The 13,757-nt window shown below is 49.9% G+C and overlaps 1 protein-coding gene across 1 annotated transcript in view; it reads right to left on the bottom strand.

Annotated features, from left to right (window-relative positions):
- WNT11 (Wnt family member 11) overlaps nt 1–10,861 on the bottom strand; it is a 222,481-nt gene extending 211,620 nt beyond the window's left edge. Inside the window, exons 1-2 of the mRNA XM_078658529.1 lie at nt 9,918–10,861; nt 8,878–9,874 (exon numbers count right to left, since the gene is read on the bottom strand). The gene's annotated coding sequence lies outside the window, so the exon portion shown is untranslated. The remainder of the gene's footprint in view (nt 1–8,877; nt 9,875–9,917) is intronic.
- Between the last annotated feature and the right edge of the window lie 2,896 nt (nt 10,862–13,757).

The following is a 13,757-nucleotide window of genomic DNA, read 5'->3' as shown; positions in this document are numbered from 1 at the left end:
ACATTGATGAGATAGGTTAGATTGCGCCATACTACAATTCAGAATTTTGTGAACTGACCTCCTAGTACATAGGTTGGGCCACTAAATTCTTAACATTTGCAAAAAGTAATTGCACAATTTGAAACCACTTCTTGGGAATCCCATTTTGCACATCAGACCCCGGATTTCCAAATTAATTAACTTGGTTGAAAATATAATCACTGTCCCAAACTTTGAAAAATGCAATAAAATCTAAAAGTTTTATCAAGAACTCTGAGCTACTGAAAAATCACCTGATGTGTGCATTTATATTTAAAACTGTGACCCTAGGCATTCAAAGTGATCATTAAATAAGCACACCCCAAGAAAAGCTAACATCTGTTATGATTAACCAGCACAACGGTGCTCATTCCACCAAACTAAAAAGGATGTCAGGCTGAGTTGTCTTTTTAACATGCACATTACTATACAGAAAAACCTAAACTAGGAAGTAGATATGTGTGAATGAAATTGATGGGCACTGAAGTGATTGTAATGTGTTTTACTGGTGTTACTCCCACTTCCTACACAAACACTCCTGCAACCTCTTGTACATAGACGTTCCTTTGTGTGTAATATTGTACCAGAGAAATCACCACTATGTTAAAAGACTCAGATCTCTGCAAAATGTGCTCAAGCCTTTGAGCTACTTTGCTTTAGGGAGCATGAGTGCTTAATTTGAGCCAGTGGTTTACAGGGCTCAGCACAGCAATTAATTGTCAACACCAGCACTTATGACAGTCTGCCACATGGTGGCGCCGTTCATCTAATTTAGAGATGAGCACCACAAGAGTTGTTAATTAAGGCATTATACATCAAAATGGCTACTACCCCTCCCCCCAAGCCATTGTTATTGCTTTAGGGGGCCAGAATAGTCTGAAATGTCACACGTGTAGGAGTGTGAGGGTTAGTAGTTGTGTTGATCCTGTTATTGGCAGCACTGGCAGGGGCCATGGGTGGTGCAAGCTGCAGTGGCCTCCTGATGAGGACCCTGGCACGTATTTGTTACAAATTAAGCACTGGGTAGCATTCCATTCTTTTAAGCACATCTTCACATGAACTGTTGATATTAAAGTTGGGGCAATCTATATCGATCTGAGAATCAACATACAATGGGAGATGGCAGTAGAGGGGTCATGTCTACCTCATCGGTGCTTAATTTGTAAAACAATAAATGCCGGGGCCCAGAAGCATATATCAAATGTTGAATACGAATTCGAAGACTGCGAGGTCTTGATTCTGCCTTGGCCTCTTTCATCCATGGCAGACACTCACCCTCTTTATCTCGCTCATTCATGTTTTGTATTCATCCCTGCTTTCTTTGTCACTGTTTTTCCATATTTCTCTTCCTTCTTCTTTTCACCCTTTTCTGTTTTTCTCTCTCTAGCCTTGGGTGTAAGTTTGATGAGCAAAAATAAGTTCCAGTCCCATAAAAGAGTGCAGGTGGGCCCCACCTGCAATCACCACACCACACTCCCTGTTTTCCGCTTAAAGCGCCAAGATCATTCTCTCTGCCATGAGGAACTACCCTGGCTCCCCGAGAACCAGGGCATCAGACTGAAGGCATTGCGCCCATCCCCAGAGCCATGGACATCATTTAGGGGGTCGCAGCTGTGACACCTGGCTTGCCCCTTGTGACCCCTGCCCCTGCATTTTTGGCCCCAGACCTCAGCGGTGGTAAAATCTGTGTGAGGAGCACAAGGTTAGCTTGACCCCCTTTGGACATGGGTTGGTACTGAAATCTCCTTGCTTTTTGTCAGTTTTTCTTTACTACACTAATAGTGAATAGTAATATATTATTCACTATTAGTGTAATAAAATAAGTGGTACAATTAGACAGAATATAACCCTCCCAGGCAGTAAAGTGAAGTAAGAAATGTTTTTAGATGTATGTTGTGTGAATGCGTACAGGTAAGAGAGTGTGTGTAAGTGATTGTGTGTATGTGTAAGCATGCGTGTATGAGTGAACCTAAAGGTCAAATTACAATTCTGCTACCCTTGACCTTTTGGTGAATTGAGGTTCATGCCCAGAGCATTTGAATCTCACAAGAGTCCCCTGAATCTGTTCATCAACCAGTCGCCTCCGGTTATCAGATGACCTCACGTCATCAATGACCCCATGCTCCAGTCCTGGGCATTCAGTTAACAACCAAATGCATTCTGGTAGTTGTGGTCTTGGTAAAACACAAACCCACCAATAGGACCAAAGTTTCCGAATAAAACTGGGGGTAAAAGAAATAGACTGGGCTAGAGTATGACAACTCGGATACCACGAAGTCATAAGCAATTAATAGTCGGGCTTTGAAAATTAGCTGGCCAGCCCCAAGCGGAAAATTGTAATGGGGTCGCCTCTTCATTTACAAGACTCCTCACTCCTGAACTCCCGTCCGCATCCCACGGGTCCTAAATCATACCGCATGAAGGCCCCAACAGCATCGGTGACCCCAGTGGGGGGTAACATTAGCCCCCGGGCAGCGGTCCCCAGGCTTGAGAGCTTCTGACTGGGGTGGGGGTGGGAGGGGTGCGTTCCATGTACCTCGCAGGGGGCCTCTTCGAGCTTCGTTAGCCACTGGGTGACCCCCGTTCCTCTCCCTCGAAGGTCACAGCTGTACTCTGGGTACCTGTTGCCACCCCAACCGCACTGGGTAGAGGCCTCACCCATGAGCTTAAAATCAGACATTCGGAAGAACAAGCATTCTACAAATCCCAAAATAAAATCAGCATTTATGTCACATTATATACAAGGCGTAACCACTTTTTAAATGACTGTTAAGATTTTAATTTATATAGTGCTGCATACTTCGTTTCGGCTATTTCTAAGCCGCATAACTGCTCAGTGTAATGATATTCCATTTACTGACTTCGTGAGGATGGAAGGCTAGGATCGGCCTTAGAATGTGTGACCTACCGCATGTGTCAGCAGGGAGCGTTATCACTGTACCACAACCGAAGTAAATCCGTTCCAGTGAGAACGCGCGCCTCAGATTTCCTTTCTGTGGATCGCCAAACGTCTCATAAATCTCTGCAAAGTGAAAGCCTGGGGTTCTGGCCATCCTTTACCAGTTGGACTGCAGTCTGCGCCGTGGTAAATTAAACTGTGGTGTCCAAGAACTAGGCGCAGACATGTCTACCCCTTTGGTGTATCCTCCCTGGGCAGGTTTACACAATCGCACAAGCACCCGACACTACTGCACTTATCTGTGTGCTGACAAGGTCATGGCAATACCTGGGTGCATTGTACCGAGGCCCAAGGAGATGAGAGGCCCTGCGCTCCGAGTGTGGCTGGGGTTTACTGCCCAGCAAGAGGCCAAACTGTTCGAGTTGACTAGTTTGCATTGAGGCCCAGTGCACACTTGCTCCACCGCGACGACCAATGGGGGCAATTATCTGCTTTTTACACTAGTCTTCTTAAACCGAAGGCACTGATCAGTCAATTATTAAAAACAGTTTTTAAGTCCATCCAAGATGTGGCAACTGACTATCTACACCAGTGGGGGAGGGTGCTCACTCCGAGGGCACTATTAGTGCTGGCCGAAACTTCTCTTTCCCAAAAACAATTGTTGTTTTCTACATGGTGAAGCACTGCAAATTGTGGTGCAAAACTGCACCCGTTAAATACATACACATAAGCCCCATCTGTAGCCTGTACAGTGCCCCACTGGCTTTTGGCTAGGCTTTCTTAACATACATACATGCACACATACACACATATATACATACATCAATAGACATACATACATACATACACACACACATACACATACCTTCATTGCACAGAAAACATCAAGGCTAGGGTACCCACTGACACCTTGTGGTGTTTTTATAAAGGCATTAGGAAAACTTAAATCAATAATTCAAGTGCGGCAGAGATCTGTGTTGTATGTGCAGGTTAAAGGTTCGAATACGGGGCCTACTCAGATTCTCATCCTTCTGAGGCTGAAAACAGCATTATTGAGTTTGGTGAGGGGTGGCAGGACTCGACCTGTGGGTGAACTTCGAGAGCACATTTATTTATGAGTTTTATAGAGCGCGAACTTGACCCGTTAGGGTATCAGAGCGCTTTACAGGAAAATATAGCAATAAACAGAACAGGTTTAACATCAACCAGTTACGGATCGAGTAGTAGGGGACAAGGTGCAGGATACATGAGGGAGATAAGGGCATGTATTTACATGTTACATATCCAAATACTCATGACAAAATAACATTGTACAGATTACATTTAAAAATGTTCAAGACAAGGCTCCAAGTTTCTGATGGGGTAACTAGATAATCAGAAGGAAGGCATCCTTCTACACCCTAAACCCTACACCCCAACTGCAGCCTCTCCCTGGCCCATCTAGTTCTGTGCTGCAGGTTATATGATAGTCGAGTAATGTGCGTGCACCTTGCTGGTTCTTAAAGTAATACAAGTATGTGTAGCCAAAGCAACTAGAATCTATTCCATTTCATAGCGCTCTGAAGAGGTGGTAATGAGGTGAGGCTCTCTGTAATGAGCTATCCGTAGCTCTCCTCAGTCATGTCCATGATGGGAGTAGGTGTCAAGGTGGGGGCATCCAAATACACGTACAACCGTATTTGTCTTAAAGGGTCTCACTTCTGACACTTTTAGTGTGCCCCCTCTCTCTGTAGCATGTTTGCAATCATGTTTCAACTGCACTTTTAAAAGGGATAACATGGAAGCAATGTTTAGATTGCCTGAGCTGGAATGTGGCTCCATTTCTAGTGAAACATCTTCATCCAGTCCTCATGTTTTCGCCAACAGAGCATTGCATTTTGGGACTTGCAGTTTTATATATAAAATTGTAAGGATGTGCTTAAAAATCCCAACTTGCAACGTGTTTTTCGCTAAAAGGCCAGGATAGGTGTGAGACCGCCTGCCAGCAAAGGACGATGAGACAAGATATAAGGCAGAAATAATCATCGATTTTTGTCAACATTCCTTTGAAGCCCTCATAAGTCCCTTACACTTTTTGGTTAACTAGATTAAAATTATTTTTCAATTTCAATCATAGGATTCATTTTAGGAAAGATGACGGACCACAAGTCTGGAAAAAACCCTCTTCAAATGTTTGACTTGCTTTGCTTTTCCCTTCTCCATCTAGTGTGTGACCTCGTACAGCACCACGTCAAATCAGCGTTATCTGTATTTATCAGAACGTGTGTTCTCAAAGCCCATACAATTCTTTATCTTGCGTGCACTATTTAATATTTTATAGAATAACTGTGATAACTGGTCATTTGGAGGAGGGGGCACGGTGAAATTACTTTACACAAAGTGGGGCGGGGGCACAATAAAAAATATGAAGATCATTCGTTTAGACAATTCACTGCATGTAGTCCTGCATGACTGGGTTAAATATTGCAACCCTAAAACCTGATAACTTGCAGTTTGTGCTAGGTGCTAGTATTAATCAATGTATCTACTTCGGAAGGATGAATGGCAGAGTCTTAAACTTGCAGAATGCACACACATATACAAGCACCCATCTTAACAGCAAGTCTCACTGAGCTACCTTATCTCAGGAAGGGTCTGGGTCACAGTCCAGTTGTGTGGCACACACTTCTGAACTTGTTGACCACGGTATCGCACCATGACACACATTCTCTGAACGTGACGCTGAAGGAAAGAGGCGAGGCGGAAGAGGAGGGGGCTTAGAAAGAAAAGAAGCGCTCTCGGAGGAACCTCTATGGACAAAGGGTGTGTTGAGCAATAAGGTAAAGTGTGAAAAGGAAATATTTAAAGTGAAATGATAGGGTAAGGTACTGCCGGGAGATAGAGCGTTTCCGGATAAATTACAGGGGGACAGAGGCATAGGAGTGAGTGACTGGGTAAATGAAAGGGATGGAGAAAAGAATACAAGTAGAAGAGGGGATAGGTGGCATGCCTATAACATGAGCATGTGATGTGTTTTACTAAGCGCTTAGTGCCGCAACTCCAGTTTCTAAGCCCTGTATATAACAGGCGTTGGAGTTTCCCAGTTTAATGGAACTCAATGCGTCGACCTTAGAAGGATGACAGTGTGGGTTGGTCATGGTGGGGACCTACTTATGATCTGCTAGTGCTAGCTCCAAACGCTCTGTGCAGCAATTGCCTAACTCACTGAGCCACCTGAACGGCCACTTCAGTTGCAGTCCAGGCCCATTGAGCAGCAAGAAGTGCCTAACTCACTGAGCCACCTGAACGGCCACTTCTGTTGCAGTCTAGGCTCACTGAGCAGCAAGAAGTGCCTAACTCACTGAGCCACCTGAGCGGCCACCTCTGTCCCTGTTCAGGCTCGCGTTTGCACCCCGTCAACGCGTCTCTCGGCTAGGGGGCTCGTCTCGTGTCTGTGGAGACTGCAGTTCTTTGTCAAGTTGAATCTCTCTTCCCATTGCCCTCCTGTCTCCTCTTGCTCCAAGTGTACCTCTACCTCACACTTTACCTCCATCGCTCACTCTTTACCTCCTTGTGCCCGTCATGGCTCGCGGTCTCTCGTACCTGCCCGAGTCTGTCCTCTGTGCCTCGGATCAGTCTTTCTTCACTTCCTGAACACACCTGACCGGTCCGTCTCACCGAACACGGGCCAGACTCCGCTCCATGGAGGTGCAGCCTCGGACTACCCGGGCCTCCGAAGATAAAGTACCGCCTAGAAGTCAACGCTCGCTCTCTGTGCGTGACTATGTTGGGGAGAGCCCAGCCTACACCTGCGCACGGAGACGAGCCTGTCAGCCGGTGCCACTCTAGGCGCCAACCTGCCACAACCTGGCGGGTTTGTTGCGCTTTATAAAGCAAGTTAACTTTGTATTTGAAAGTAATACTTTGCGATACTTCCGTGGTGTGAACTGACTCCAAGCGCTGAGCTGCCCACCTGTAGATCCCATTTTTGCATGTTTTAACCTGTAGCCCCCAGCAGGGAAGGCTGAAGCGCTCTCCAACGCGGCCCTCTCTCTGCCGCTTCCAAGCGCTGTTTGTCAGTATTATGCCCTCCCCTGTCACCTGTGTTGCCGAGGGCGGCGGGGGAGGGCTCGCTTTCTTCGTAGACTGCCCTGAACAAACGATCCATGCCAGGCTGTGGGCTCAGACCTCGCGCTGGGGCCGGGGTCACAGATGTGGAGACCCCATTCCTTCTCAACCCTCTTCGGCAAGTCCCGAATAACAGAGACCATTCATAAGGCAGAAGGGCAAAGCCTGGAGCTACGGTCACACATTATTTTGCAAAGCGCACGTTTGCCACAATGGGCGTCTTGCCACGGGGAGGGCGCCATGCCATCAGGGGTGGGCGGGAGAGGGTCAGTGAGGGCAGAAATAAAGTGATATATGCATGTTTTGCTATTGCCAAGCAAGACGTGCCATCCCCTCTCGCACACACTGCAAAGCAGCGATGTCCACCCTCCTCACCCCCACACCACCTCCGTGGCTCCAAGCGGCGCCTCTGGCTGTTTTGCCCGGTGCCACCTTTCCCATGTAAGCGCAGGTCAGTTTTGGGTGCCCTGGGCTGTAACCCCACTCCAGGGCTACGACTGTGAGCTGTTGGGCACTCTCCTGACAGTGAGCGCGAGGCCCTCAGACACCTGCCACTCTGCCTGCACACAGGCAATGTCACACACTGGCCCCGACCACGCGCGCACAGTGGCACCGTGCGCACAGTGACACTGCCCTCTGAGGGCAGCCCTCACAGATGCCTTCACCTCACTATAGAGCAGGCCCGACACTTGCCGCACACAAGGGCTGCTACACGTGTCCTCTCGACTCAGCGGCCACTGCCCACAAGGTGGCACTGCCTGGCACCCATAAATTTCCACTTCCGGCAGATTGTTTCTTTCTGCGCACACAATGGCCATAGCTTCACACTTGCCGTGAATTGCCTAGTCTAGCACATTGGTTCTACCCTCACATCGGCTCTTACTGCCCTCACACGTGCCCTGGCCTCACACTGGCACTGCTTACACACAGGCGTGCCTCGCGCTGACAGAAGCTGCTCACACTGGCACAGCGTACATCCTGGCAGAAACTGCCTCAGAGCGGCACAGCCCACACACAGCCTTTGTCCCTGCAGAGGAACACACTGCCCACACGCTGGCAACGATGCCCAGGCACGCTCGCGCTGGCGTGGGGAGGGCGCGTGAGAACTTCTGATGGCGCTGCAAGCTTCGCCTCTAGGAGCGTTCACGTGAGCCCAGGTATGCGTGTCCCGTGTTCGCAACTTTGACGGACGTGGAAAGAGAAAAGTACTATATTTTGGTGACATACCAATGGGTACATTCCAGGACTTCTGCCCAAACAATAGTTCGCGCAGTTCAGTCGCTAGTCCGTCTTTCCCTCCTCCCACCCCCTATTTCAGCCCCGAACCTGGCGCAGCGCCTCTTCCCTCCGGAGCCCAGACACGCATTGGTCCGGAGAGAGTTCTGAAGCGGAATGAACCCACCAATGCCCCCCAAATCTCCCCTCCCCGCAGCCCCAGCGTCCACCCCAGGATATGGGACGCTCTCCCGGAGTCCTCCGTCTCCTGTTTCAAAAGGGACCTCAAACTCCATCTCCTTAACAAATACTTTCCTGAACAACGTCAACTAACCTAGACCTCAATATTCGACTCCCATTCAAGGATTGTTGGTGAACGGACTATGCTAATCTATCTGTTTTTCTTTTTTTCTTCCCCTCCCCCTCCACTGCACAGTTACTTATTGTTCATACTGTATTCTTTTTTCGTGGTTTGCTTACTTACTGTCAGCCTCCTAGGTAATGTAAGGCCCTTGGGCTTTGCACAATATGTATGTGAAGCGCTCTGATACCTACGGGTCTAGCTAGCGCTATACAAAACTTTAAAATAAAAAAATAAAAAAATAAAACCCCTCTCAGCTCTTCCCAGGCCCTCTTACCTTCTCCTCCCGCTGCCTCCAGAGACGGGTCTTGTCCCCAGAGCTCACACCTTCTCAGCTCACAAAGTACAAATCCAGTCTGTGCGGGGGCGGGAGCCCGGTCCAAGGCGCACAGACGCTCTCACTCAACCTGCTGCGGGGCGTGGGGGCGCCGGTGCGCGCGCGGATCACTCCCGGGGCTGTGGGGGCAGCTCTGGGCGCAGGTCTCCCCGCCGAGGGTGTAAGCAGATATCCGCGCAGCTGGGCGCAGACAGCCCTCTCCAGCTGTGTCTGAGTGTCTGACAGCGCCTGGATGCGATCGGGTGTCTGGCCTTGCTTGGTGCGTCAGATATCTCCCCCTATCTGCCCTTGAAGAGGTCTCGGTGCAGCGGTTGCTGAGGCAGCTGCCTGTGGGTCGATCTGGGTATAACTGCGCGCCCTGGCTGTGGGGTGGACTCGAGCCGAGCGCTCCCACTATAATGTGGGGGTGGCCCGTTCGCTGTGGGGATCTGCGCGCAGATATGCGACAGGCACCTTGTCAGCTACATGTGGCGCAGCGCCTTCAGCGCCTCGTGTGGCAGTCTGTGCAGGTGTGCGCTTTACGCACGCTGGAGGGGCGGTTTATCCAAAGCCAGCGTGTGATCCTCGCCCCCTGTGCTGTTCTGCGCACAGTAAATGCTGGCTGGCCTGCCCGCCGCGGAGAGCTGGTGGTCTGCCGCCTGTCCTGGTCTCCCCAGACTGGAGTTAGATTATCCTGTCCACAGAAGACGCGGCTCGTCAGTCCAGAAGTCTGCCCAGTATGCAACTCTGCCCCCGCCGGAGTCTAGCCGTTCTGCCCAGCGCGCGCGCAGAGTGGATGAGGGCTGGCCCCTGTCCAGTGAAGGTGAGCTGGTCTCTGCCCAGATTCCTGTGCTATCTACCCACAGTGGAGGTGTGCTGGCAGGCCTTCCGTGGGAGATGGCTGTGCGGTCCAAAGTGGAGGTGATGGTTGTTGTGGTCAAAGTGGAGGTTTGCTCGCCTCTGCCCACACACCTGTTCTGTTCGCAGTGGAGGTGGATTGCTCTCTGCCCGGACTGATGCTCTGGATGTCTGTGCTGAACCCTCCAAGGTGGGTGAGGGCTCGTGTGTTCACAGTGGAGCGCCGCTCTCTTTTAAGCGCTACTTTCCCCACAGTAGAATGGGGGTCTCTGCGCAACGCGCTGCTTTCTCCGCAATGAATGAGCGCTGCTCTCTGCCCGCCGCGCTGCTGCTACACAGTGGAGCGCAGTTCTCTGTCCTGGGTGCACTTTCTTCACTGCTTGGAGTGCTGGCCTCTGCCCAGGATGCACTTTCTACACAGTGGAGCGCAGCTCTCTGTCCCGGGTGCACTTTGTGCACAGTGGTGCTGCTCTCTGTCCAGAGTGCACTTTCTCCACTTTCTGTGGGCTGTTGGTCTTTGCCCAGGGTGTTGCTGCCTCCACAGTGGTTGAGTGCCTGCCCAGCGTGCACTTTCTCCTCGGTGGTTGAGTGCTCGCCTCTGCCCAGCGTGTACTTTCTCCTCGGTGCGGTGCCCTCTCTGCCCACCGCGCTGCTGTGTGCCCAGTGCGGAGGTGTGCCCGTGCTCCCACAGCTCCTGCTGCACGCTCGGTGTTGTGTGTTTGCAGAGCTGCCCCTCCTGTCACCGCCAGTCCCGGCTGCTGTGCCCTCCTCCACGCCCCCGGCCTCTCCTCCTCCCGCCCCCCACACTGAACGTGCTTATATTCGCTCCCGGGGACTTTGATCTCGGCAGTGATGTCAGAGCTCATTAGCATAACAAAGCGCCCTGGATGCGGGCTTCAAACGGGGCAAATGAGCGTTTGATGTCTTGAGGCAGAGAGAGCCCCGCAGTTCTACCCTCAGCTCCGTGCGAAAGGGAAACAAGACAGGGGCAGGTAGCCCCAGAGCGGGTAGTACAAGGGCGGCCCCAGGAGCAGGGCCCTGCCGTGAACGTGAACGCGGCGGGCAGGTAACCAGCCAGGGGCAGGACACTGGGCAGAACTGCCCGTCCCGCAGTACCTCCCGTGACGGATCTACGCACCCAAGGGTCACCCAGTCAGGGGGCAGGGATGCGTCCCACAGCGGGGGAGCTACCTTCGATGCAACACGTGCAGTGGCACCGGGCCCAGAGATCTGAGGGGTCCATTGGACCATGATAATTGCGGTGCTTTATTACCTCACTAGCATTCAAAGGGGCAATTTCTCTTATTTTGCACCTGGACCTTGGTAGGCTATTCCCGGACACCACTCTTCGCTCTCCTATCACATTCCACTAAACTCTCGCCTCGTCTGGCATTCGTGCGTCCTTGTATTTCCTAACTGGTTGCTTTTTTTCTTCTTCACTGTTTTCAACTTTTAAAGCGCTCCCATGCACCCTTATGCCTCGGATGCGCTTTACAAATACACCCGTAGAAAAGACACTTATTTAAGTAGAGAGCATAATAGTGAAATTCAGTCCGTGCCTAAATAATCAAAATGTTGGCAGAATTGGGACCGGAGGCAAAGGAGAGAGACTGCAATTAGCTCAGGGTCACACAATTTGTTCACGTTGCGAAGCAGATATTGGAAACAGAGGTTCGACAAAATCCACATATTCTTGTAAATTTGTAATTAAATCACAACTTGTGCAACATAGTAGAAGAGTACAGGTGTTAATTCTTAGAACGTTGGTGCATTTTGCAGTGTTTTTTGCACACAGAATTTAAGGACTATTTTCGGGGGGGGAAGGCAAGGCAAGTCCTTGGATTTCGGGTTCGGGCAGAAACGGAAGAGCAGTGCTTTATCCGCACTGGTGGTTGCTGATGGGGCTCACCGCCACTCGTTTTTGGGAACTGACAATTGTTTTCGTTAATCAGACATTTACCAAGAGCAAGAGAGGGAAAACACACAAAGGGGAAAGAAGGAGGAAGAGAAAGAAGGGTAAACCGTAATTCAAGGAGAAAGCAGGAACCTGAAAAAGTGAGATAAATAAAGAGGAAAGGACTGTCTGGAAGTGGATTAAAGAGGCATGAGGTAGATTGAATACTATGCAGCCTTGGTATTCTGCACGCTGACATGCAATAGCACTGGCTGCAGGCTTCTGAGCTGATCTTTGGGCGCTGGAGGGAGTGCTGTGGAACGGTGGGGCGGGTTGGGGAGGGGCAGGGTGGGTGGTAGTAAATTCCGGCATACGGCCGACCGGAGTTAAGTGAAGACATAAATAAATAAAACGAATTTGCGTTGCAGTGCGGACTATATTTCGTTTTATTTATTTATTTCTTCACTTAACTCCGGTCGGCAGTATGCCGGAGTTTACGCATGGTTGATGGTACAGCATCCCATTATTGCTCACAATAGAATATACAATCTAAGAATGCACCAATAAGAGAGATGTGGCAGCAATTCATCTACGTGCCTTCTTCAGGAATGCGATACAAAAGGGGGTGGTGATGGACGGAGCATTTGAACCAATCAAACACTCACACCCATTCAACAGATCTGGGTTTAATCCATAACCCTGTGCCTCATGGGAACAGTCCAGCCTGAACTGCCAAGCCAGGGTTAGACTGATTTGCATATGGCCATATCTGAACTGGGGTGGCAGAGTGGGCTAAAGAACGGTGATGGATTAAACCCAGATCTGTTGACTGGGTGTGAGTGTTTGATTGGTGCAGATGCTCCGTCCTTCACCACCCCCTTTTGTACCGCTTTGTTCGCCATAAGTTGGCAGGGTATGCTCAGACGTGAGTCCCTTGCTCACTTTGCCACTGGATTCAAGCAAGCCGGGCTGAAGATGGCTGTAATGCCAGAAACCGGTCCTCGGAAGCTTGTTTCCAGTCCAGGGAGGCATGGCTTGGCAGATCGGGCTGGACTGTTTCCATGAGGCACAGGGTCAGACTGTTTTGCATATGGCCATGTCTGAACTGGGGTGGCAGAGTGGGCTAAAGAACGGTGATGGATTAAACCCAGATCTGTTGACTGGGTGTGAGTGTTTGATTGGTTCAGATGCTCCATCCATCACCACCCCCTTTTGTATCGCTTTGTTTTTTTTAATTTTTTTTATTTATTGTGTAAGTCGGTTATTGCACATACAGCTATTAGAATTACAGGTGTTATGCCTACAACCTCAGCGGGCCGGCCTTACACTGTCCCAGTAGGAGCTGCCTTGTGGTGTACACAGCCATTTAGCCGACATCCTCCGGACCGGCGGCACATTAGCAGAAGACATGTTTAAATGTTCACACAGTGCATCTTGTTTCCCATAGCATATATTTACCCTTACATTTTACTTTTTCTTGTCCTCATTCAGAACTTTAAGGACCTTAACCAAACCAAGTAACCCTACAATTGTAGTCCCTGTGTCACAGCATTCTCCACTCCGTATACCAACGTTTCCAATACATCCACATTCTCTCAAACTTTAAGATCACAAAGTGCACCATTAACATCAATCAGTTCCTGCCGATGCCTGCACCTGCAGATAATCCTTTAGATACATCCAGAAGTCCGTGGGGCGAGATCCAGTCGGCAATTCCTCCCCGTAAGTTGCTAGTGTATCTTGACAGTAAGTCAAATCTGTTAGCCAGTCTTTCACTCTTGGCCCCTGTTTTACATTCCAATGCATTGCCACCCTCCTCTTAGCCATTAATAAAGCAATCACGCAAAACTTTCTCTTTTTCGCTCTGAGCTGCGGCGCCAGTCCCAAAAGACAGACCAGTATCGTGCAGTCCAGTGTTTCCCCAATCATCTTACCAACCTCTCGCACCACCTTCTCCCAGTACTCTCCAACTAGGGGGCAGCGCCAGGCTAGGTGTAGGAAATCCGCGTGTTCCTGCCTGCATCGCACACAATTCGAATCTTCCCGTAACCCATATCTGTGGAGCCTCTCAGGTGTGTAGTACACCTGG

The sequence above is a fragment of the Lissotriton helveticus genome, chromosome 8, assembly GCF_964261635.1.
Source record: "Lissotriton helveticus chromosome 8, aLisHel1.1, whole genome shotgun sequence".
Lineage (NCBI taxonomy): Eukaryota > Metazoa > Chordata > Amphibia > Caudata > Salamandridae > Lissotriton > Lissotriton helveticus.
This window is presented reverse-complemented; position numbering and strand designations above follow the sequence as displayed.